Source organism: Macaca fascicularis, chromosome 17 (genome assembly GCF_037993035.2).
Source record: "Macaca fascicularis isolate 582-1 chromosome 17, T2T-MFA8v1.1".
Lineage (NCBI taxonomy): Eukaryota > Metazoa > Chordata > Mammalia > Primates > Cercopithecidae > Macaca > Macaca fascicularis.
The window spans coordinates 23769534-23793278 of NC_088391.1; the positions used below are offsets into that span (position 1 = coordinate 23769534).

A 23745-nucleotide genomic window follows, 5' to 3' on the forward strand; every position below is an offset into this window, starting at 1 on the left:
TATCCAACTACAGTCACCATGGGAAGTATCAACCAGGGCAAGGCTGAACCACAGCAGAGAACCTTCTCTCTCCTACCTTCTTTTAACTGTGTTCTCGGCTAATTAAGGCCTTTGGGAAAAGAGAATTCAGATGACAAGTTACTTCAGTAAGCACAAATAACCTCAGACACCAATTAAAAACAGTTTTGATAGATAAACCTTGAGGATAACCCACACCAAACTCTAACAATGTAGTAGAAAAGTTGCGAAAAGTTCCTTTCAACTTGCAGGTGTAGACAACTAAAGTTTTGGCAACTCAACAAGGAAACTGAGAATAGAAAATGTTACCTTTTCTATTACTCATTTATTTTATCACCCTTATATGCACATTTGAAGGACATTCCAATTAAAACTCATTCTGAATATGATCAGAAGATCTAGAGAAAATATAAATTATTCATTAAGTGTTATTAGAAAAACTAGAAGCCATCTGCAACAAAAATACAATTGAATCCACTCAGTGCATCAAAATCAATTTCAAAGGAGTTGAAGATTTATGTAGGAAAAAAAATCAATAAAGTAAATGTAAAATAATTCCTTTATTGCATTGAAGTAAACAAGATCTTCCCTACTCAAAATTCTAGTCATAAAAGGAAACTTTGATGAATTTGACTACATTAAAAAAAAAAAAAACCTATGCATGCCCGACACCGCAAAAAAAAAAAAAAAAAAAAAAAAAAAAAAAATCCACCATGAACAAAATCAAAAGATAAATGTCAAACTGAGAAAAACATTTACTACTCATATCACTGACAAAGGGCTAATCCACAACACACACATACACACACACACACACGATGATACACATTGGCAGTACATGGAAACACAAATTTTTTTTTTTTTTTTTTTTGAGACGGAGTCTCGCTCTGCCGCCCAGGCTGGAGTGCAGTGGCAGGATCTCAGCTCACTGCAGGCTCCGCCTCCCGGGTTCTCCCATTCTCCTGCCTCAGCCTCCCGAGTAGCTGGGACTACAGGTGCCGCCACCTCGGAAACACAAATATTTATAAAAAGAGGTTTAGGCCAGGCACCGTGACTCACACCTGTAATCCCGACACTTTCGGAGGCCAAAGGGGGCAGATCACTTGAGGTCAGGAGTTCAAGACCAGCCTGGCCAACATGGCGAAACCCCGCCTCTACAAAAAATACAAAAATTAGCTGGACATGGTGGTATGCACCTGTAATTCCAACTACTCAGGAGGCTGAGGCAGGAGAATCGCTTGAACCCAGGAGGCAGAGGTTGCAGTGAACTGAGATCACACCACTGCACTTCAACCTGGGTAACAGAACAAGATCCTGTCTCAAAGGAAAAAAAAAAAAGAAGAAGTTCATTCATTAAAAACATGCAAATTAAAATTACTCTGAGATACAGTATTCACCTAATAGATAAGCAAAACTCCAGACATTTAATAGCCTACTCTAAAGACAAGGCAGCAGGAAAACAGGCATTCTCGTCCATTGCTAGTAGGAAGGTAATCTGGTACAAATCCTACAGAGGGCATTTTGACAACAGTCATCAAAATTATAAAATCATACCCTTTGTCCCAGCAATTCTTCCTCTGGGAATTTAACTTATGAACATATACATGCAGATAGACAGGAATGACACCTGTACAAGGTTACTCACTACAGTATTATATTTAGTAGCAAAAGATAATAAACTACCTAAAATAAGCATTGATTAGAGACTGGTAAAGTAAAATGTGATACATCCATGAGATGCAATCCTCTACAACTATTCTTTTAAAAAAATAATAATAAAGTAGTCATCTATTCACTCTATGGAAAGATAGCCAAGAAATATTAAGTGAAAAAAAAGCAAAGAGCAGAACAGTGTGTATAGTGTACAAGATTTTGTGTAAATTTTTAAGTGAAAATTTAAGTGAAAAAAAAATTTTTTTTTTTTTTTTTTGGAGATAGAGTTCTTTCTTTCACCCAGGCTGGAATGCAGTGGTGCAATCTTGGCTCTCTGCAGCCTCCACCTCCCGGGTTCCAGTGATTCTCCTGCCTCAGACTCCCGAGTAGCTGGACATGTGCCACCACACTCGGCTAATTTTTGTATTTTTAATAGAGACGGGATTTCACCATGTTGGCCAAGCTGGCCTCGAACTCCTGGCCTCAAGTGATCCACCTGCCTTGGCCTCCCAAAGTGCTGGGATTCCAGGTGTGAGCTACCACACCCAGCCTAAGTGAAAAAATTCTTAATTGCATGAATATGTATATATCTGAAAGAACATATAAAAAACGTAACAGTGGTTGCCTAGGGCTAGGAAGGTGATAAGTATTTTGGTGAATTTAAAACAGGTAAGAGCAAAACTTTGCAATATGTGCCATTTTAAACCTACTAAAATTTTTCAAAAGAAAAATCACCTCATTTCAAATAAGCAGTAAAACTTCGCAGAGGGAGAAATAAGGATATTAATATGAACAAAATCCATACTTCTAGTATACTATTTTCAAGAGTAGGTAAACTTTTCATGTTTTCTAATACTTTTTGAAATGAACAGCTGAAACAGAAAGTGGGGTTGATTTTAATAAAAACATATCCAATTTGCAAAAAGTGGTTTCAAGTGTTTTAGCTATTAGCAGTATGCAATAGCCCTGAAATAATACATTACTTGATCTGCAGAACGTTAGCATCTATGCTACTAAAAAAAAAAAGTTCTCTTGTTGAACATCATTAGTTTACTTGAGACTCTGGGGGCACTAGAAATTGATGCTGAATGGTGAAAAAGCACCTCCCCTTACCAGCTCCCCTCTACCACAGGGGATGACCCTGCTAATTCTGATGACCCTGCTTTTAAAAAACAAATTCTCTTAATAGTCTTTTTCAAATCTCTTAATAAATAAAAGTTCCTGAAGACTTAAATCAGGCTCTCATAGGGGACCTTAGTATAAAGGCTTATGGAAACTAGCCACTAGTCTGATGGTAGCCATCAGACAGAAAAGAAACCCAGGACACCCCAACACATCAAAGACACCCAGGCTATTTTCAAAGCACACCAGTGACTGCATTATACCAATAAAGAAATATCCCTTTTATGGGGGGGGGGCAAACTCATATTACAAGTGAATACCCACTTGATTTACCTTTGTTAAAATTAGCAAAATGTATAAAGACACGTTTTTTAAAGCACTCCATCAAAAATCCATTAAGCAGATGAGGCTGAGGCACTTACAGTTTTCTTCCCTCAAAGGCAGGATTTTTAAAAGTTAAATTTTCCCTCTATAATTCCCTTCATTTCTCCTCCTATTTCTGGAAACAGCAACACTACTAACAACAGAAGCTTATCAAAGCAGAAAACATTTCAGCAAAAGCAGATCAATTACCTATAAGATGGAGGAAGAAAGGGATAGCAGTCTCTTTCTAAGTCCTGCCCAGTTAGTCACCCCGTCTTCTTCCTGCCACCTGCTGATCTCAGCTCTGCACCATGGCAACAATTCTAAAAAAGCAACCTGGAATTACAGCTGCCTGATCCATCATGTTCCCCTTCTGGTCTGAGATCAATGAAAGGTTTACACAGAGATATATACATGTGTATGTTTGTGTGTATACACATGTATACTTATATATAAAAATTTGATCTAGATTGTATGTGTATATGCATTTTAAAGGAAATAACTGAAACGGACCTATTTCTCAAAAACCTCTCTATTCATCCGATACTACAACCTATTTCACAAACTAATATTTATTTTTGTACACAATTTGCTCTTATGTATGACCATTACTTCTAAAACAACAGAGAGCAATGATAACCATCGTTACCATAAAAACAAAATACACACACACATACACAAATGTACTCCCTCCTCACAAAAGTTGGGTAAAGATTAGAAAAAATAAACCGTAAGCATAAATTAGAAAATTTCCCACAAGAAATTATCCCCTACAATTGGCAAGACGTATCAATAACAACAGAATGTAATTGTTAAATTTTCAAACTGAAAATGTGCAGGATTACTATCCATTGATCAATCAAAACCTGAGCATTTTGAAGTATTTTCCAGGCCGGGTGCGGTGGCTTGTGCCTATAATCCCAGCACTTTGGGAGACTGAGGTGGGTGGACCACTTGAGGTCACGAGTTCAAGACCAGGCTGGACAACATGGTGAAACCCTGTTTCTATTAAAAAAATTAAAACAAAACAAAAAAAAGTTTAAGTATTTTCCAGCTTAATATTTAAAAATAAATAAATAAATAAAAATAAAGCAGGGTCTCACTAAGCCCAGGCTGAGTGCACTGGCAGGATCACAGCTCACTACAGACACGGACCTCCCAGGCTCAAGTGACCCTCCCACCTTAGCCTCCAGAGTAGCTGGGGCTATAGGCATGCACTGCCATGCCCAGCTAACTTTTTATTTTTTGTAGAGACAGGTCTCTATGTTGTTCAGGCTGGTCTCAAACTCCTGGACTCAAGTGATCCTCCAGCGTCAGCCTCCCAAAGTGTTGGGATTACAGGAGTGAGCCACTGCCCCTAGCCCCTTATTTTCTTTAAATGTCTAGGAATTAAATCTCAGATATGTCAGCACGCTCAAAATAATTTTGATGAAAAAAGAAGTTAAAAATCTCAGAAGTGCGATGCCGCAAAGTAAACAAATGACATTCACAAAAGGTATTTCTAATTAGGCAAATTGTGTCATCCCTCAAAAAAAGGAAAAATTAAAAACAGATTTATTTTGTTCAGTTATAATTATAGTACCTAGCTTGCAAAGTATCATGAATGTAGTATTACTTTCATCGAATTTTGCTTTAATATTTATCTAAGATTGTACAATTATTTTATTCAGAAAAAGTTCAAAGATGTTGGAAATGAAAAAAAAATGTGGAAATTAAGGTGGTGGAAAACCCTATTAAGGCTGGAATTTATTTTAATTAACATGCATATTGTTTTAATTTTAAAGGCCTATGAGAGAAAAAAATGTTAAACCATACTCTAAGCCAGTAACTTCCAACACAGGTGTGAAAAACAGTCTCCTTGATGCGGAATGAAAATATTATCCAAATTACTGGTTTTTTATCTTAAAAGGAAAGACTTTGTGCTTTGATTGTATTTAATAGCTAAACTGACACTGGTACACTTACTTAGTCCATCCCTTAGTCAGATGGTCTCCCAGTGTTCAAGTTGAGGTTTTTAAAATTCAGGCTATCACTAAATATCCCTTCCCAGAGATGATCAGAAGTCAAAATCATCTGAGAGTTCTGAAAGTAGTCAAACCTTCTATGCTCATATCCAAATTAATTAAAACTATCTTGAAACTTTACTTTCAATGTTAGAAACACATGCAATTTTTCAGTTTTGAAAGGTCTGAAATAGTGGATTTTTTTTTTTTTGAGATGGAGTCTTGCTGTCGCCCAGGCTGGAATGCAGTGGCGGGATCACCGCTCATTGCAAGCTCCGCCTTCCAGGTTCACACCATTCTCCTGGCTCAGCCTCCCGAGTAGCTGGGACTACAGGCACCCACCACCACACCCAGCTAATTTTGTGTGTGTGTATTTTTTTAGTAGAGATGGGTTTCACCATGTTAGCCAGGATGGTCTCGATCTCCTGATCTCGTGATCCGCCTGTCTCGGTCTTCTAAAGTGCTGGGATTACAGGCGTGAGCCACTGCACCCGGCCTGAAATAGTGGAATTATTAACTGCCAATTATTTTCTTAAGGTGTCAGAATCTAGAATCAGTCTAATTTTTTTTTCTTCAATAGCATTTACTTTACCATTACAGAAAAGCAAGGGGCTGGGAGAGGATGTTATAGTTCAAGTTAGTTAAGCCTTTACAGAAAATTATTTCAACAGTATCATTGTGATCTTATCTTTCACTGATTCAAAGCAATATGTTTTACATCTCTCACATTAGGTTTCTTCTTTCACTGATTACTTTCCTTCCCTTTTTTTCATAGTAAATGAAAAATAAGGGTGACATCTTAAAATTCAATGAATGAAGTGGTATAAGCCAATTAGCTCTGCTAATAAGCAATGGCAAATGGTAAGCAAAAGTAAACAGGATCCTGGTCTCTCACAGGATTTTAGCTAGAGGGAGAAATGGCATGCAAAAATGTAAAACCAGGAGTATACGAAATGTAGTCTACATGGCACAATGACAGCAAACAAAATTACCTCACCTATTCAAGAGCATCACAGGAGACATCCCTGAAGTAAGTAAATGGACAAGAGAAACAGCCAAAAAGTGGTCAAAGGTGAGACTGGCAAGGTAAATGGCAACTCTCAGGTTTTCACAAATTACAGGAATAATTTTTGTCTCTACCCTACCCATGAATCCCAAAATTAATAGGAAGCCAATATTATGTTTTAATTAAAGGACTAACATCACTTCAGTCAAACTGTGGAGAATGAATTTGATTAGCACAGGGGTATATACAAGGAGAACTCTTGTGTCCAAGTTAGGAAATCATGGATTGAGACAAGGTAATGACAACAGGATACACAGCTGAGCTATTTCAGCCCCCAACCCCGTAAAAAAAATCAACAGAACTAGATGATAGATTACGGTGTAAGGACTACAGATATATTGAAATATGACACCCAGGTTTCCAGCATACATAACACCACATGCGGGTGACAGTCACTAAAATAAGGAATCCCAAAAGAAACCCAGATTTGAAGATGAAGATCATAAATTCATAAAGCATACTTGAAGAGCTCCTGGGACACCCAAAAAGAGATGTCAAATAGGTAGATCTATGAAGTTGATCAGTGTTATAAACGCGAATCATCTGTGTGAAGGTATTCAATCTGTGGTATTGGTAGAAATGCCCAGAGAATTGATACACGATAACCAAGGACTATGCCTAAGAAACTCCCATATATAAAGTCCAAGTAGAGTGAGAATGAGTCTGTGAATCAGACTAATAACTGGCCAAAAAGACAGAAGGAAATCAGAGAACTAAAGATTGATAGCATCTGAAGTGTGAAAAGAGAATGTAGTCTATTGTTTCAAATGCTGCTGAGGGTACACATATGACTAGATACAAACCGGCCACTCGATTTAGTGATCAAGCTACTAATAACCTCAATAGTATTATTTCAGTGAGGTTATCAGAGGTGGAAGCAAGATTCAAGTGGGCTGATTGAGTAGGGGAGGAACGGAGAGATTATAGTTTTTAAGTTTGGGTACACAGAGGAAGGGTGGGGAAGTAGCTAGATATAAATCAATGAAAGTTTTAGAGAAACTTTAACATGCTTCTATGCATAGGAGAATGACCTAGTTGAAAGGAAAAAGTTAAATATGAGAAGTAATTTTTAAAAAATCGTAAGATCTCAGATAGCAAAGGCGATGAGATATAGAGCATAGCTGAAGCTGAAAGAATGGGTGTTGAACATGTCAGATTTATGTTTGGTAGCAGAATGACGGATATCCCATCTGATGGTTTCTAATTTCTCTGTAAAGTTGAAATGAAGTATCCATTGAAAAAGCTGTATATTACTCAATGTAAGTGTAGTAGAATGTAATAAAATTTTGGCTAAACGAGAAGCCCTTTATGCAGTAACAGAGACTACTTTCACATCTATTGCAGTGTCTGGCACATAATAAATGCTTTACATATATTAGCCAATTTATTCCTCAAAACCACCCCAGGAGGTATGTTTATCACCCCCTTTGCAGATGAGGAAATTGAGACATGCAGTTTAAATGACTTGCCCAAGGTGAGGGGCAGTGCTGGATATTCAAATCCAAACACTGACCCTAGGAGCAAAAGCTTAGTGTGCTAAAAGACCTCTTATTGGGCTTAAGACTGCCCCTAGAGCACTCATATTGTCAATACAGATTGATGGTTTCTTAGGACAATTGAGAACCTAAGACTGGGACTTCTAGAACACTAACCCCACATTATCAAATAATAAAAAATACAAACTTACTTTTAGCTAAGAAACCTAGGCAATAAGACTTCATAAACTGACAGCTATAAAGTTCACACACTTGAGGAAGAATCCAAAAGATTTTTCTTTACCTTTCATGACTTGTTTTCCAATACTACAACTTTCTAACAGCACTAAAATGGCACTATAATTTACCTTCTTACATATGGGTCTTCCTCACTAAATTTGGGCATCTCAAAGGCTGCCTATGTCTTCTTCATTAAAATATTTGTTGGGTGCCTACTGTGTAGCAGCTGCTAAAAAACAACAGCAAACAAGACAGCCATAATCTCTGGTCTCAGGAAGTCAGATAATAAATAGACCAACAATATATGCTTTTAAATTCCGCAAAATAGTAGGAAAGAATCGATGTAATGTTAGAGAGTAAAAGTCAAGGAATAGAACTAAATGTTTAGATATAATGACTAGAAAAGGCATCCCTGAAGAGGAAACATTTAAGCTGAGACTTAAAAGGGGCATTCCAGTCATTAGGAATCCCCTAAGGTAGGAGAAAGTAACACATCCAGAGACTAAATGAGCCAAAGGTGGCTGGAGAGCAAGAATGAGGGTAAAGTTGGAGGAAAAGGTAGGGCCTGATCATTTAGGGTCTCACAGGCCATGATAAAGAATTTGGATGTTGTTGTTTGCATAAAGGAAAGCAATTAGATATTAAACAGAAAAGGCATTTTATTTATGCCTTAAAAATCACAAATCATATTCTGTGAATAAAACAGAGATCAAGAGATAAAACAAGACCAGTAAGGACTATTGCAATAATTAGGCAAGAGACGATGGTGGCTTGAGGAGATTGAAAATGGAGATGGTGAGAAGTGGACAGGTTTGACAAAGATTTAAGAGGTAAATCTGATCTTTGGCAAAAGTGCAAAGACAATTCAGTGGAGAAGGAAGAGTCTTCTCAATAAATGGTGCTGGACATCCATATGCAAAAGGAAAAAGAATCTATCCAACACTGACCTTATATCTTTCACAAAAGTTAACTCAAAATGTATCACAGGCCTATACGTACAATTCAAAACTGTAAAACTTGTACCAAATGTGGAAGAAAATCTTGTTTGGCAATAAATTTGTAAACACAGCACCAAAATATAAACACTGATAAGGCAGACTTCATTAAGATTGAAAATTTTTCTTCTCTGTAAAATACTGTTAAAAAAAATGAAAAGACAAGCCACAGACTAGGAGAAAATATTTGTCAAACACATTATCTGATAAAGAACCAGTATGTAAAATATACCAAGAACACTTAACACACAATAAAAAAACCAAATCTTAAAAAAGGGCAAAAAATGTGAGCAGACATATCACCAAAGATAATAGAGAGGAAGAAAAAAAAAATGAAGTGGAACTCAACACCCTATATCCCTAGAGAAATGCTAATTAAAACAACGGATAGTACAACACCCTTATTAGACAGGCTACAATCACTGACCATACCAAATGCTGCTAAGAATGTGGAGCAAACGAATTCACATTCATTGCTGGTGGAAACGCAAAAACAGTACAGTCGCGTTGAGACAGTTTGCAATCTCTTACAGAGCTAAGCATAGGCTTACTACATGACTCAGCAATTGCACACGTAGGTATTTTCCCAAATGAGTTGAAAACAAGTCCACATAAAAACCTGCACGGAATGTCTGCAGCAGCTTTATTCAGAACTGCTAAAAACAGCAAGCAACCAAGCTGTCCTTCATTGGGTGATGGATAAACTGTGGTAGGTATATACAATAATAAGAAATGAGCTCCCAAGTCACAAAAAGACAAGAAAAAAACTTTCATATTGCTAAGTGAAAGCCAGTCTGAAAAGGCTACACACTGCATGACTCCAACACTATGACATTCCAGGAAAGGCAAAACTAGAGATAGTAAGATCTGTGGCTGCCAGAACCTGGGGTGGGGAGGTAAGAGTATGTAGCACACAGAAAAGGATTTTGCAACAGGGACGACCTTGATGACAGAGTATTCACAGTGGTATCAGAAGCAACAGCCAGAATGGAACAGATTGAAAAGTAAATTAAATTTGAGAAATTATAACAATATAAGTAGACAACTCTTGATAATGAAAGTGAACAGAGATTGCAGAAGTTAGGGGGTGTGGAAAAGCTCAAGATGGTTTCCTTTTCTTAAGATGATGTATGAAAGCACAGACACTCATGAAAATGAGCTAGTAGAGAAAAAAATTTGCTAATAGAAGGAAAGAGAAAATACCAAAAGCAACAAATCTTTAACAAAATACAACAGATAGACCCATCCTCTAGAGAACAATGAGAAAAAGCCTTTGAAAAAAGAAGTATGGGGATAGAAGCATCTTAATACTTCCAGTGCATGAAATACTATATATTATAAAAGATGCATGAAACTTAGTAGATCCTCAATAGAGATTAAATGAATTGTATTATTTAAATAACTATAATGGTTTAGAAAGCTCATAGAAAAACATACTTTTAAGTGGTGGGACTCAAACTAAATTGAAGGCAAATTCAGACATTGAAAAATTCATACTACTTCCAGTTTCGAGTTCAACTAGTGAAGTTGTCACTCCTATCGACAAAATAGAAAAAAAAAAAAAAAAAAAAAAAAACCTGAACTGGAATCAATAGCTTCTCTTAGATCCATCAGAGAACTGAGATCACAGGACAATCTGCTGCCTCCTCCAAAACTAAAGAAACCAGCAAATACAGAAAATCACAGCTTACCAGAAGCAGCAACTATTGCGGAAGCCAACAACTGGAAGAAAAACTTAAAGGATAACAGATCAATTAAGAGAATCTAAATATGGACTAGTTTGACAGATGGAAACTCCTAGCAAACCAGCCTTAAGGGGCTCCCCACACTTGCATGATTTTTTGTTTGTTTGAGATGGAGTTTTGCTCTTGTCACCCAGGCTGGAGTACAGTGGCGCGATCTCGGCTTACTGTAACCTCCGCTTTCCAGATTCAAGCAATTCTCCTGCCTCGGCCTCCTGAGTATTAATAGCACCCGCCATAACGCCCAGCTGATTTTTGTATTTTTTTAGTAGATATGAGGTTTCACCATGTTGGCTAGGCTGGTCTCGAATCCCTGACGTCAAGTGATCCACCTGCCTAGGCCTCCCAAAGTGCTGGGATTACAGACATGAGCCACCGTGCCCAGCTACTTCCATGATTTTTAATTCCAAAAGCCCCATCAGGTTAAAGAGAAAAAAAATCCCTGTGCTTCTGGAAGGAGAAAGAAAAACAGGAAAAAGTAACCATATTCAAATATTCCCAGAACATTCTGTTGTCCTTAACAAAGGACTGACCTTAAGGAAAATTATTTTACCAGAGGCTAACCAACAACAGGTATATCAAAGCCTGACCAAGTGGGTAGGGAAAATATCCAACTAGGGTTCTTTCTCTAGCTTTCTTGTTTCACCTACAGTGGGTTAAAAAGGTGAGAAGCATTTGTGAAGGTGAAAGCCCAGGGGCACTGTCCCACAAAAAACCTGAGGCCTAATCACAGGACTACAGGCTACTCTCCCCGCCCCACAACACATATCTTACTACAATCAACAGATCTCTTGTAAAATAGGAAATCACAACGGAAAGAATGGTAAGGCTCAGGCTCTATTTAAAAAGGGGTCTCATGCCTGTAATCATAGCACTTTGGGAGACCAAGGCAGGAGGATCACTTGAGCCCAGAATTCAAGACCAGCCTGGCAACCCAGTGAGACCACACCTCTATAAAAATAAAAAGATAAATTAGCCAAGCATGGAGGCGCCTGCCTGTAGGCCCATCTTCTCAAGAGCCTGAGGCAGGAGGATCAGTTGAGCCCAGGAGTTGAAGGCTGCAGTAAGCCATGACTGTGCCACTGCGCTGCAGCCTGGGTAACATAGCAAGACCCTGTCTCTCAAAAAGTAAAAATAAAAGGGAGTCTGTAGGGAAACCCAAATACCACAGAGTAGATAAAATCAAGGACACTATAGGAAATTTTAGCCTCTGACATCAACAGCAAATAAACACAGATTGACCCCTAGCCAGATCAACATGAAACTTCATACTCAAGGCCTACTGATCTTAGTTCCTTTTACCCAATACATCATATCTAGCTTTCAACAAAAAAACAAAACAAACATAGCCAGGCTCAGTGGCTCACACCTGTAATCCCAGCATTTTGGCAGGCTAAGGTGAGCAGACCGCCTTGATCTCAGGAGTTCGAACCCAATCTGGAGAACATGGCAAAAACCCGTCTCTACAAAAATACAAAAATTAGCCAGGTGTTGGTGGCTTGCGCCTGCAGTCCCAGCTCCTTAGGAGGTTGAGGCTGGAGAATCACTTGAGACCGGGAAGTGGAGGTTGCAGTTAGCTGAGACTGCACCACTGCACTCCAGCCTGGATAACAGAGTGAGACCCTGCCTCAAAAACAAACAAACGAACAAACAAAAAACACCATGAGACATGCTAAAAGGTTAGGAAAAATAAAAGTCTGAGGATCCAAAGCAAGTGTCAGAATCAGATTCAGATATGGCAGATATTTTGCAATTATAAGGCCAACAATTGCAAATAACTTACTAACATGCTAAGGGCTCTAGTGGAAAAAGTAGACAACACGTTAAGAACGGATGGGTAATATAAGCAGAGAGATGAAAATTCTGAGGATCAAAAGGAAATGCTAGAAATAAAAAACACAGCAACAGAAAAAAGAATGCATGTTACCAGATCATCTGCACATGGCCTAAGAATCAGTGAGCTCAAAGATATGTCAATAAAAACTTCCAAAACTGAAAAGCAAAGAAAAAAAAAAAAAAGGAATAAAAATATCCTAAGACTGTAGGACAATTGTAAAAGGTAAAATGTATGCATAATAGGAATCCAATACAGAAAAGAGAGAAGGAAACAGAATACAGATGCTCCTCCACTTAAGTCCCAATAAGTCCATCCTGAGTGAAAATACTGTCAGTCAAAAAGGCAAGCGGACTGGAAGCTGAGGCTTGCTGCTGCCCAGCATAGCAAGAGAAGTATTGTTTCTACTGAATGCATATTGCTTTTGCACCATCGTAAAGCTGAAAAATCATTAAAATCGTAATCGAAGAAATAATGGCTGAAAATTTTCCAACATTTATGACAGACACCAAATCACAGATGCAGAAAGTTTGGAGAACATGAAGTAAGATAAATACCAAAAATCTACACTTAGGCATGTCATATTCAATCTGCAGAAAATCAAAGACAACGAAAAAATACTTAAGACACAGATGGTAGTTAAGAGAAACCTTACCTATTGAGGAACAAGGATAAGAATTACATCAGACATTTCTTCAGAAACCATGAAAGCAAGAGATTGAAGTGAAATATTTAGTGCTGAAAGAAAAAACTATCAACCTACAATTCTGCATGCAGAAAAATTCTTAAAAATTATAACAGAAAAAAGACTTTCTCAGATAAAAATAATTTGTCACTACTAGAGTTGTCTTGAAAAAAATGTTAAAAGTTCTTCCGAAAGAAGGACAATATAGGTTACAAATCTACACAAAGAAAGGAAAGCATTAAAGAATAAAAGATAAAAACAAAACATTTATTTTAAAAATTCCTAACTGATCTAACATGTTTGTTCAATATAATGACAGCAACAATATATTGAATAATTATAGTTTATGGAAAGGCAAAATAAAAAACAGCATTTTATAAGAAATGGGAAAAATAATTGGGAATACTATGTTATAAGGTACCAGCACTGCCCATAAAACAGTTTTAATGTTAACTGAAGGTGGATTAGTCGTAAATGTACACTGCCAACTCTAAGAGCAGACAGAAAATGGAATTATTTAAAATGTTCAATTAGTAATAGAGAAGGCAGAAAAAGAGTGGAAGGCAAAATAAAGTTTTTTAAAAAGAACAAGAGCAATGAACGGAAAAGCTGCAAACCTAGACCAGATAATTAATCCAACTAAATCAATAATCATTTTAAATGTGACAGCTTAAATATACCAATTAAGACAGAGACTTTCAAAGTGGATTTAAAAAAACAAGACCCAACTGTACACTATATGTTGTCTACAAGAAACTCACTTTAAATATAAAAACACATAGAGGTTAAAAGTAAAAGGATAGGGACAGATATACTATGCTAACACTAATCAAAACAGTTGGAATAGCTGCATTAATTTTAAAGCAGATCTCAGAAGAAGGAAAATTATCAACGATAAAGAAAGGGCATTTCATCATGATAAAGGGGCCAATACTCCAAGAAGATATAACCATTCTTAATATGTATGTGCCTAGCAATAGAGCATCAAAATATGAGGCAAAAACTGAAAGAAATGTAAGGAGGACCAGTCAAATCCACTATCATAGTTAAAGACTTAAACAACCCTCAATCAGGAATTGACAGATCCAGAAGGCAGAAAATCGGTAAAGACATAATTGAATTAAACAGCACCATCAATTAACAGGAGCTAACTGGCATCTACAGGCTACTTCATCCAACAACAAACAAAATACACATTCTTCTCAAGCTCACATAAACGTTCACCAAAACAGACCATATTCTGGGCAATAAAAACATAACAAATGTAAAAGAATATAAAACTAAAAATCAATAACACATATCAAATATTTACAGATAGTTGCAAACCCACAAAATACTTAGAAATTTAAAAACACGGCCGGGCGCGGTGGCTCAAGCCTGTAATCCCAGCACTTTGGGAGGCCGAGACGGGCGGATCACGAGGTCAGGAGATCGAGACCATCCTGGCTAACACCGTGAAACCCCGTCTCTACTAAAAATACAAAAAACTAGCTGGGCGAGGTGGCGGGCGCCTGTAGTCCCAGCTACTCCGGAGGCTGAGGCAGGAGAATGGCGTAAACCCGGGAGGCGGAGCTTGCAGTGAGCTGAGATCCGGCCACTGCACTCCAGCCCGGGCTACAGAGCAAGACTCCGTCTCAAAAAAAAAAAAAAAAAAAAAAAAATTTAAAAACACTTCTAAATATAACATGGGTCAAAGAAGCCTCAAATTGTTTTTGTTTCAAACTAAATGAAAATAAAAATAGTTTATCAAAATTTTTGGAATGCAGCAGAAACCGTGCAAGAGGGAAATTTATAACAATGCATATAAAAGAAGACTAAAAACCAATAATCTAGGAAAACTGAGACAGAAGAGCAATATAAATCTAAAGCAAACAGAAAAAAAAAATTAGAAATCAATGAAACTGAAAACATGGTAATGCAGAAAAATCAACAAAATCAAAATCTAGTTCTTTAATAAATAAAACTGATAAACTTAGGGCCAGGCTAGCCAATAAAAGACACCAAAAAATACTACCACAAATCAAAGAGGGGCCATGACTTCTGATCCCATGGGCATTAAAAGAATAGTAAGTGTTATGAGCAGTTCTGTCTCCACAAATCTGGTAAGTTAAATGAAACGGGCAAATTCCTTGAATAATACAATCTATCAAAACTCACGGGAAGAAACAGATAAACTGAACAGGCCCATATCTATTAAAGAAATTGAATCAATCATTAATAACTTCCCCATGTAGAGTTCTACCAGGTATCTGATGATATGATACCAATTCTCTATAATCTCTTTAAAAAGCAGAGACAGTAAACAATTCCTAGCTCATTCTGTGAGGCCTTTGTAACAGAACTAGACAAAGATAATACTAGAAAGGAAAATTACAGACCAACCTCTCATTAACATTGATGCAACAATCCTTGACAAAATACGAATCAAATTCAACAATGTATTAAAAAAAATTCTACACCATGACCAAGTGAGATTTTCCCATATATACAAGGCTGGTTTGACATTCAAAAGTCGGTTTATAAAATCTACTACATCAGTAGGCTAAAGAAAGATCATGTGATCCTATCAATGAATGCAGAAAAAGCATATGACAAAAATCCAACATCCATTCACAAAAACTCTGAGCAAACTCGGAAGAGAGGGAAACTCCCTCAACCTGATAAGAGTATCAACAACAAAAAAAAACCTACAGTTAACATCTCACTCACTGTTGAGAAATGTCTTTCTTGTTGGTGAAAAAGGATGCTTTCCCCTAATATTGGGAATAAGACAAGGATGTCTCCTCTCACCACCCCAATTCAACATTATACTGGGAAGTCCTAGCTAGTGCAATAAGCAAACAGAATGAAAAGTATGCAGACTGAAAAGGAACAAATAAAACTTGTTTGCAGATGATATGATTGTGTATGTTGAAAACCCCTAGGAATCAAGGAAAAGATTCCTGCAACTAACAACTAACAGCAAGGTTGAAGAATATAAGGTTAATATACAAGTCAATTGCTTTCCCATACACCAGCAATGAACAATTGGAATTTGAAATTAAAATGCCATTTACATTAACACCAAGAAATTAAACACTTTGGTATAAATCTAACAAAACAGGATCTCATATAAGGTCTATATAAGGAAAAAGCTAAAAAATGCTAATCAAAAAATCAAAGATCTGAAAAAATGGAGAGATGTTCCATGTTTATAGATAGGAATACTCAATAATGCTAAGATGCCAATTCTTCCCAACTTGATCTTTAGATTAAGTGCAATCCCAGCCAAAATCCTGGCACGGTGGACACAGGCAAACTGATTTGAAAGTCTACATGGAAAAGCAAAAGGTCCAGAATGGCCAACACAATATTCAAGAACCAAGTCAGAGGATTTACACTCTCCAGACTTCAAGACTTACTAAAAAGCTTCAGTATTCAACACAGCATGATATTGGCAAAAGAAAAGATCAGTGGAATGGAATAAAGAGTCCAGATTTAGAACCACATATAGTCAACTGATCTTTGAAAAGAGAGCAAAGGCAATTCATGGAGAAAGAACAGTCTTCAACGAATGGTGCTGAACAACTGGACATCACACGTCCCTCATCCCCTCAAAAATCAATGTAAACACAAACCTTACTCCTTTCCGAAAACCTGAGAACAAGTCATAGATCTAAATGTAAACCACAAAACTTTAAAAAAAAAAAATCTGTAGAATATAAAACAGGGGAAAGTCTAGGTGGCCTTAAACTTTTAGATACACCACCAAAATCCTGCCCCAGTAAAGGCAGACTTTATTAAAATTTCAACTCTGCAAAAGACAGTATTAACAGAATGAGAAGACAAGCCACAGATTGGGAGAAAACATTTACCAAACACCTGATAAAGGGCTGGTATCCAAAATACATCAAGAACTCTTAAAACTCAAAAAAAAGAAAACAAACAACTTATTTTTAAAATGAGTAAATAATGTAAGCAGACACTCAGCAGATTGAGTTGAAAGTGTATGAGAAGATGTTCAACATCATATATCATTAGGGAATTGCAAAATAAAACAATGAGATACCACTACACACCTATTAGAGTAGCTACAATCACATGATAATATCAAACGCTGGTGAGAATGTGGAGCAACAGAAATCACATTCATTGCTGATGGGAATGCAAAATGGAAAAGCCACTTTGGAAGACAGTTTGACAGTCTCTGTACTGCAAAGCTAAGCATTAACTTACCATATGATCCAGCGATCACACAAATAAGGGAGCAAAGGACATTTCTAGGTCAAACTATTCTGTATGATACTAATGGTGAATACATGACATGTATTTGACAGAACCCATAGAACTGCATGACAGAAAGCATGAACCCCAATGTAAACTATGGACTTTAATTAATAATTGATCAATAATGGTTCATCAATTATAACAAATGTAACACACTAACAAAAGATGGTAACAGGGGAAACTGGGAGGGAGGAGGAGGTAAATGTGAACTCTCTATACTTACTGGTCAATTATTCCATAAATGTAAAACTGCCCTTTTTTAAAAAAGTCTATTAAAAAATACTAAAATAACCCTTTAATTCAGACCCTGAGGTTCTATATGAAATTCTCCTGAGAATATGCAAATGCATGATCAATGGTGTAATAGATCAACAGATCTGCCTTTGAATGCCATCTTCACTGCTTATTGATTATATGTCCTTGGCCAGGTCTTGTAACCCAACCTCTGAGCTTCAACATTTTTATGTGTAAAATGAAAAAATTATCACCTTTCTCACAGGTTAACTAAATTAAATTAGGTAAATATACGTGAAGCACCTAGCAAAGGTACACTGAGTAGGTATGTAAATGTTTGTTCTTTTCTTATTTTCCCCCAAATTCTTTCTAACTGAGGCAAGACAGGATATATCCTAACTCAATCAGTGTTTCTCAAATCGGGGTACCTATACCCTTAGATATACATGCAACCATTAAATAAATAAAACACCTCATGTCTTCCAGGAGTTCAAGATTTGAGGGATGAAAGATAAATATTTTAAATGGTAATTAAAAGCACTACTAAAATAATGTTGCTATAGCAGAATGTTTATACTGTATTTCAATATGCAATACAAGACTGTACCTCAATTAGAACTTAGGCCATATTCTCAAACTTCCAGGACTACTACTTCACCATCTTCTGCCATTTGATATATTTCCCACACTTTTCCACTAATTTTAATTATGTTACTAAACTCAAGTTTATTTTCTTCTCAATACCAGTCATATGACAAGTGTCTCCAACAAGCCTGGTTATCTTTAAATTAGTAAATACAACCTGAAAAATAACATTTTATACTTACACAACTTAATATACAATTTAAAGTCAGAATTAAGAAAGTAAACCGAAAATAACTTAAATTGAGACTGTACTTTTCCATGATTTCCCAAGGTTGTGGCTATAACATTGAGTCAATTCCTTTGATAAGCTGTGCAAAATACACATACTTTGCATATACAGACTACTAGCCTAATTTTTAGAAACAAAATACTTTTTCATATCACTATAATTTCTCTGCCTAGGAGAATCTCAACATGCATAAAATCAAGCACTTTACTGGATAAATATTTAAGGAGAAAGTGGTATGAGTATTCCAGGCCAAAGGTAACAGAAGGTCATGTGTTATAATAGCCCAGACAGAGCACATCTGTAATGTGCTGGTTTGGTGTCACACACTTACAGAAACTGCAGTACGCTCACAGATCTACAAAAATTTTTTTTTTTTTTTTTTTTTTTTTTTTTTTTTTTTTCCTGAGACGGAGTCTTGCTCGAGACGTACTCGCCCAGGCTAGAGTACAGTGGCACGATTTCAGCTGACTGCAAGCTCCGCCTCCCGGGTTCTCACCATTCTCCTGCCTCTGCCTCCCTAGTATCTGGGACTACAGGCGGCCGCCACTACGCCCGGCTGGGTTTTTTTTTATTTTTAGTAGAGACGGGGTTTTACCGTGTTAGCCAGGATGGTCTCAATCTCCTGATCTGTGATCTGCCTGCCTCAGCCTCCCAAAGCGCTAGGATTACAGGTGCGAGCCACTGTACCCAGCCCATCTACAAAATCTTTAAGGATCTCAAAAGCATGCTACATGAATAAGAGGTAAGAATATGGGGATACTTAATATGTAGAAGACTTGGGCTTGGAATTGATGGAAAAGTAATAGCTATCTTGAAGGCTGTCACATTTGAAAGGGATCAGACTTGCTCTGTCGTCCCAAACTAGGATCAACAAGAAGCAGCAAGTAGTAAAGTGGTACATCTGGTAGTGAAGAGACTTGAGTACTACAATTTGTTTAAAAATAGTATATTAGAAATGTATGTGGTATTTCTGGATACTAATTATCTTGTATGTAAAATAAAGGTGCTAAGCTAGGTAATTCTAAAGTAATTTTCAAGTAAAAATGGTATGGGAGGGGGGGGCTAGGCGTAGTGGTTCACTTGAGGGCATGATTAGCCAGGCATGATGGCTGATGCCTGTAATCCCAGTACTTTGGGAGGGTGAGGCAGATGGATCACTTGAGGTCAGGAGTTGGAGACCAGCCTGGCCAACATGGTGAAACCTCATCTCTACTAAAAGTACAAAAAATTAGCTGGGTGTGGTGGTCCATGCCTATAATCCCAGCTACTCATGAGGCTGAGGCAAGAGAACCACTTGAACCCAGGAGGCAGATGTTGCAGTGAGTCGAGATCATGCCACTGCACTCCAGCTTAGGCGAGAGTAAAACTCCGTATCAAATTAAAAAAAAAAAAAAAAAAAAGGCATGGAAGCAAATTCTGAATCAACTTCTTAGCAAAGAGTGTCCCTTCCCAGCACTTTGGGAGGCCGAGGCGGGTGGATCACCTGAGGTCAAGAGTTCAAGACCACCCTGGCCACCATGGTGAAACCCGGTCTCTACAAAAATAGAAAAATCAGCCGAGCATGATGGCAGGTGCCTGTAATCCCAGGTACTCAGGAGGCTGAGGTGGGAGAATCACTTGAACCCAGAAGGCGGTGGCTGCAGCAAGCTGAGATTGCGCCACTGCACTTCAGCCTGGGCAACAGAGCAAGACTGTCTCCAAAAAAACAAACAAACAAAAACAGTATCCTGAATGTACATGGAATCAGCTATGAAATGCTAAGTTCTATAACAAAGAACTTAGCAAAGATAATGGTGGCATATTGATTCACATTATCACTTTTTCTACATCAAAGTAAAATGGAATAAATAGCAAATTATTTTAATAAAGGCCAGGCCAGGAGCAGTAACCCATGCCTGTAATCTCAACATTTTAGGAGACTGAGGAGGGAGGATCACTTCTCAGCCTGGGCAACATAAACTCCAACTCTGCAAAAAGATACCAAAAATAGCTGGGTACAGTGGTGCATACCTATAGTCCCAGCTTGAGAGGCTGAGGTAGGAGGATCACCAGAACCTGGGGAGGTTGAGGCTGCAGTGAGCCATGATCGAGCCACTACACTCCAGCCTGGGCAACAGAATAAGACCCCGTCTCAAGGGGGAAAAAAAAAAAAAAAAAGGCAGACATGGCAGTGCATGCCTATAGCAGAGAAGGCTGAGGCAACAGGATCACTTGAGGCTAAGAGTTCCAGGCTCCAGTGAACTACAGTGGTGCTACTGCACTCCAACCTAGGTGACACTGTGAGACCTTGTCTCAATAAAAAAATAAATAAATAAAAAAAGCCAAAAATGTCCACTAGCAGTTGTTTTTAAAGAACTCAAAAACGGCCGGGCGCAGTGGCTCAAGCCTGTAATCCCAGCACTTTGGGAGGCCGAGACGGGCGGATCACGAGGTCAGGAGATCGAGACCATCCTGGCTAACACCGTGAAACCCCATCTCTACTAAAAAATACCAAAAAAAACTAGCCGGGCGAGGTGGCGGGCGCCTGTAGTCCCAGCTACTCGGGAGGCTGAGGCAGGAGAATGGCGTGAACCCGGGAGGCGGAGCTTGCAGTGAGCTGAGATCCGGCCACAGCACTCCAGCCTGGGTGACAGAGCGAGACTCTGTCTCAAAAAAAAAAAAAAAAAAAAAAAAAAAGAACTCAAAAACATGATGAAGGATTATTGCATTTTTCGATGTTATCCTCTATTGAGTAAATTACACTAGTAATTTAATTGTAGCGGGAAAAGTCCTATTTTCCTACCTTGTCCATATTCAATATTGCATTTTGCTTCGTTTCTAGATATACTGATTATTCTAACATAACCCTTTGAACCTACTTATTCCCTAGAGAATAATAGTATATCACTTTCTCCCGTCAATTATTTTATATACCAGGCAACAATGTTATTTCTTGATCCTCAGGACAAGATTTCTGAGTTACAGTGTTGAGTAAACGTTTACAGAATTCCTTAATTTCTCAAACCAAAATAAAAGTTACTAAGTTGAGCAATTGTTTTCTAAGTTCTAGGTATTATTTAATAGAAACGGGCAAAACGAAACCGTACTTTCCTTTTGCTTTGCCAAAACCTGCAAAAACTTTTGCCAAAAATATTCCAGGCAATAATCTCATGAAATATGTACTCAACTTACCAAAGTACAATATTTTTATAGTGCTCAAGCTTGAGAAATTAAATATGAGTCATAAATACTAAGAGAGCAGGGGTAAGAAATGCCTTGGAATATAGGAGGCTACATATACAAACAGTACAATGTCTGTGGACATGTTTCTAAATGCACTCCAAAAACATACAAAAACAAATTTGTGGTTTATCAATTTCTCTTGAGAGTTTTAAGAAAAATTACTTTCCTAATTCTACATCTGTCTGAAAACCCATGGATACCTGTTGTTTACATTATAATTCAAACATTAAACATATTTTGAATATTTTTCTTCCTATGCCATACCTTACCTCTTGAGCAAAGATCCCTTTGATCATAATTCCTGAAAACTCCAGTGAATACTTCAAAGTTCACTAACATTTTTACTGAAGTAATCTAATTACCTTAGATGTATACATTAGTGGAAAAATCACTCCAGAATACCTAAGTACTTAATTTTGAAACAATCTTTCACATTTCAGGACTAAAGTACTATGAAATATTATTGTTAAAGGGAAACAAAAATACCTGGATAAAAATAAAGCAAAAAATTGCTTAGGACATCTAAGCACTGACATTTGTCAGACTACTTCAACATGGCAAAGAAAATAAGATCTGTGTACATATTTACAATAACCTATAAAGTCAGGATTTTGCAGTCACACTGCTTGTCATGTTTACTTTTTTTTAACAGAAGCTACAAAAAAAAAACTTTGTTTCCTTACTAAAGAACAATCAAAACAGATTTTTATACTAATCTAGTCAGTGATGGTTAAACCATAAGCCTATGTTCCTACACCTTGAAAATACAATGGTAAGCCAAATTCAACATTCTGTAATATTTTTATTTTGAAGGTTACTGATGATGTAGAGAAGAGTCTATGTTTTAAAAATTATTTTTAAAAACTCATGTCACCATTATCTTTGCAATATTTTTCAGGTTTCTAATACAGGGTGTATTTTAACTTCCATGCCTACCCTACCCTTTCATACACATATAGGAAAAGTTATGGATTTCTTTTATATTCAAATAAAATACAGCCTTTCATTGACATATACTGTGTCTGTAAACCTTTTAAAAGCTTTAATTCTGAAAACAAAATTTTGTCCACAGAATCTTTACATTTTTTTCCAAACTTACCAGGTTAATAAAGCCAAGAATGTTAGCTTCCTTTCTTTCCCCCACCCCCAATACAACAGCTATTCTAAATCATAACTGCCTTTTAGAAATTTGATTTTTTTCAGAGTATAATTTCTTTTGGGAGCCAAATTATTACATTTTAATCCACCAACTGTCACTAATTCAATCTTTATTTCTTGCCTAGGACCCCATCTTAACATTATTTTTAATTTTGGGGGTCTACTTCTTCAGTAACTTTTCTTCAACTCTGAAAGGAAATCCTCTAGCTTCTAAGCAAATCCTGCATAGAAAAGGTAAATTGTTCCTGTGGCTTCAATTAAGTTAAATTATATAGCTATAAAAACAAGAATCAATAAAAGTAAATATTACCCTTTCCATGCTGTCTTGATAAGATTTAAAAACAAGAGACTATGAGATCAAGATTTCTCCTTCTACAATTATTTGTGCAAGTAGAACACTAAAATACAAAACATTTTTCACTTCAACAGTTCTTATGAATTGCATAGTCCCTAATCAGCCATTATTTTCAAATGTTCTTCTGGGTAAAGGAACTGTTTTTGGATGCTATTCTATAAGAGTTATATTTTGATCAATCTAGCATCAAAAGACTTGGCCAAATTACTCTTGATATTTACAGTATCAACTCAAGAGAGTTTTAATGGTTTGCAAAATTGATGTACAAAAATTGCATCTAAAAAAATCCAATTCTGGAAACAAAGGTAAGATGATGCTAATCAGGAAAATGCAAAAACATACAAAACAAATCACCTATTTCATACATTCACTGGTGACCCCCACGAAGAATCACTTTAACAGTTCAAAAAAGTTTTTTCTGGGGAAAAAAAAAATGTAAC

The 23745-nt window shown here is 37.0% G+C and overlaps 1 protein-coding gene across 2 annotated transcripts in view; it reads right to left on the bottom strand.

Annotated features, from left to right (window-relative positions):
- TSC22D1 (TSC22 domain family member 1) overlaps nucleotides 1-23745 on the bottom strand; it is a 145642-nt gene that overhangs the window by 81209 nt on the left and 40688 nt on the right. The window lies entirely within an intron of this gene.